We start from the raw sequence: 4,115 nt of genomic DNA, 5'->3' as shown, positions 1-4,115 counted from the left end.
AAAAAAAAGAAAGAAAGAAAGAAAGAAAGAAAGAAAGAAAGAAAGAAAGAAAACAAATCATGAATTCAAAACTGTATTTCTAATTCAAATGTGATATTCCAGAGTTCTGATCTGGACTTTTTTCTTATATAGTACTTTGTTACCCTTAGGTTGAAAATCTTAGTTTCAAGTGATACTAATATAAATTATAAATTACCTATTTTACTAGATATATGTGATATTTTATAGTTATAAGTTTAAAATAATATTTCTTAAATCTTTCATTTATACTTTGGTGCAGGGTCTCACTATGCAGCTCAAACTCGTAGTGATCCCCCTGCTTTCAGCCTCCCCAAAGCTGGAATGACTGGCATGTGCCACCACGCCCTGTCTCGGTGGCCAGCTCAGCGCTGCCCAGGGTTCTGGGACCTGCACAGCATGTGGTGCTGGGGATCAAACCCAGGCCTTGAGCCTGCCAGGCAGGCTCTGAGACCACCAGACTACCTCCCCAGCCCCACAATATTATTTTGATCACTAACAAAGTCTTGGTTTTTTTTCGGGGGGTGGTATTCTGTCTTCAATATATATCTCCTTCTAATGATGCAGACTCAAAATATTGTGTCTGAACCTCTGTATAGTAATCCCTTTTTCCCCCCATGGCTGTGCAACCAACTAGAAACACACTTATTTCAGCTCATTTCTGTTTTAAGGATTTCTTTTTCCTAGATGGGTATATCACTATGTAGTCATGTATAGGCACATAAAAAATCCCCTTTCTTGCTTCCTTCCTTCCTTTTTTCTTTTTTTCTTTCTTTCTTTCTTTCTTTCTTTCTTTCTTTCTTCTTTCCTTCCTTCCTTCCTTCCTCTTTCTTTCTATCTGTCTGTCTCTGTCTCTGTCTCTGTCTCTCTGTCTGTCTTTTTGGGACAGAGTCTTGCTATGTACCTCAGGCTGGCCTTGAGCTTACTTTGTAGATCAGGCTGGTCTTGAACTTGCAACAATCCTCCTGCCTCTGCCTCCTGAGTACTGAGATTACAGGCGTGTGCCACCCTTCACTCCTTTCACAACTCCATGGTACACCATTGTTTATTCAACTCACACCTGACTGGTGGACACAGAGAACGCTTCTTATTCTAATTGTAAATATCAAGTACTCATAGAAAAATAAGGAAAAATAAATGCTAAGGTCCTTCAGGCTAACAACAAATTCAACATTTAATTTATTCATTTATTCATCCATTAAACCTCAATTCTCTCAGTCAAAAAAAAAATTTTTTTTTACTAAGCATCAACCATGTACCAGCCACTAAGAGCTACAGATACAGCAGTGAACAAAAAGGTAAGGTGTCTGCCTACAGGGTGTTCAGTCTAGAGGTGGCCCAGCCCCACAGGTCACAGACATACTGGTAAATTATCTGCTAGCTGAATTCACTAAACAATAATTCTAGCGGGTGAAGCCATCAAAGCAACTTGTATGATCTCTAGGTCACTTTCCAGTATGATTTTGTATCTGCTTAAAAAGATACTTTTCCCTATGCCGGGAAATCCTACTAAGCCCAGTTGTCAGGTGAGCAATTGAGAAGGTGCTAGGCATGCAGAGAAAAACACCCCAGTAAAACTGGCCTGCCTGTACTGAATTTCAGGGTGCTTTTCCTCTTCTTAGTTCTCCATCCTCCGGAGCTGAGGAGAAAGCAAATGCCCTGAGAATTTCATAAGGCCTTTGCTCCACGGGCTAAGTAAGTCTTTGCTGTCAATTCAGAATGACAAAGTGTCACATTAACATTTCCTCCACGCAGTACATCACCAATAAGAACCTGCCCCAAAAACTTCAGTACAGAGCCATTTCAGGGAAGTGCTTTAAAAAGCTTAAAGATGAACTGGAGGGGGGGCCCTAAAACCACAAACGATGACAAGAGTCAAAGAAGGTCACTAACTCCAAAGAAGCCATCATCCTATGGATGGCAGTCACATCAGAAGTAGCCTACATCCCTGCTTTTCAAGTTCATATAGACATACACAGCATCCGGGAATCTCAATCAACAGGTCCAGCAGGGGGCCTGAGACTACATTTCCAGGAAACTGTCAGGTGATGTCCCAGTGCCAGATCATGGACCACATTTGAATAGCAAGGGAGCAATGTGGATGAAGACATCTGGGAAGAGGGTGCTCCCTTACAACGCCCTACTGGCCATGCCTCCCAGCCCCCACACCCTCCTAACCCCTTTCACCCTTCTTTCACCCTTCGCAGCAAGGAGTTAGTCCTCCAGCTGCACAAAATACAAGCATTCCCAGAGGGTAGAGTCTTTTTTAAATTGTATGTACGGGATATGTTGCTGGTAATATGGCTGATGAGATCCCCTGAAATCCCTCCTATTACAAATCTAATATATTAGATAGCATATGTCAAGTGTATTTTTAAGGCACGGTGAAGCTCACAGAATAATAATAAAAAAAAATTCCTTGGGGGCTGAAAACAGAACTGCAAGCCAGAGGGTAAGTGCACCAGCAGAAGCTTAGTTTAGGAACTGAGGTCTTCATTCATAGATCAGAAAAAGATGCAAGATGCTGGGCCTGTAAGGAACAGTGTGGGGAATTAGAATAGCAAATCAAGTCATGGCCAGAACAGTAGCCCTCCTAGAAAGACAACTAGCAAACCATCACGGAGCTACCCAGATGGATTACAGGAAAGCCTATATAACTCATCCTAGACTCTGAGCAGAAAAAACTTCCCTGGCATTCAGAACCATGAGTGCTTCCTCATCTGAGTAACTTTCTTTTTCTTGGTGGAACCGGGGATAGAACTCAGGCCCCTTGCACTTGCCAGGCAAGCACTTATTCTACTGAGCTATGTCCCTGGCCCCCTACATCTGAGTAACTTTTATTACTTACATGATCCAAGGATCTCTGGACTGTAAAATTAACATAAAAAGTAGTTTTTATCATCAAAAAGATCATATATCATAGTCGAGTAGGTTTCGTCCCATGGATGCAAGGACAGTTCAACATAAGCAAATTGATAAATATAACACATCACATAAACAGAAGCAAGGACAAAAATCACGCAATCATCTCAACAGATGCAGAAAAAGCCTTTAACAAAATCAAACATCCTTTCATGATAAAAAGTGTGAAGAAAATAGGTATAGAAGGATCTTATCTCCATCTGATAAAAGCCATTTATGACAAACCTACTGTCAACCTCATATTAAGTGGAAAAAACTGAATGCTTTTCCTCTAAAATCAGGAACAAAACAAGGGTCCCACTAGCAGAACACATGATGGCTAAGACATACTCTCCACTCCTATTCAACATAGCACTTCAAATATTAGTGAGAGCAATCATGCAAATTATAAATAAAGAATAAAATGAAAGATAGGTACTAGGCAGCAGGGAGAGAGAGCCTTCTCAAATGGGAAGGAGATCAAGATGGAGGGAAGGATGAAAAGGGGAAGACAGGCAGCCACCTCATGAACACATGCCAACTCCACCCAAAGAATGTAACCTTATGTCCTGAAAACATGGACTAACAAACTAAAATTATAATAAATTTTAAGAATAAAGAAACAGCATACAAAATATAAAAAGTACGTAGCAGTTTTAAGTCAGTAATACTTCTGGGGTACCTAGCAGAGACAAGCACAAGACTGCTCAGCAACACACCCTCAAGTGAGGTTGCACAAAGTCCAATTAAATAAGTCCCCTTAAAATAGCCCCTCGATACACAAATTAAAAATACACCAAGACGACCCGGGGCCTACCGGATCCTGAATAGATGCAGAGCGCAGGCCTGGCGTGTGAGTGAGACCACCCAGGGCCCGCGGATCCTAATTCAACCCAGAGTGCAGGCCCAGTGCTGAACCCTTCAGCAGAACCCACTGCAGAGAGGCTAAAAGCAAGACCCACCCAGCTGATTCAGGAGCAGAACATCTTGCCAGAGAGAAACAAAGGGTTAAACTCTAATGGCTGCAGCAGAAAGAAGTGGAGCACAGCAGCCAGATCCAAACACCACCCACCTGGAGGAATCTGAGCTTCATAGATCCAGACCTGGTGCTAAGGTAATAACTCTATCTAAGCTCTACACCAAAGGTCAGAAGACAGTGGTATACAAAATGACAAAGAGAAGGAACAAAATGCAGT

This window comes from Octodon degus, unplaced genomic scaffold (genome assembly GCF_000260255.1).
Source record: "Octodon degus isolate 3935 unplaced genomic scaffold, OctDeg1.0 scaffold00011, whole genome shotgun sequence".
NCBI classification, from domain to species: Eukaryota; Metazoa; Chordata; class Mammalia; order Rodentia; family Octodontidae; genus Octodon; species Octodon degus.
The sequence above is the reverse complement of the archived record's forward strand: the minus strand, read 5'-3'. Positions refer to the sequence as shown.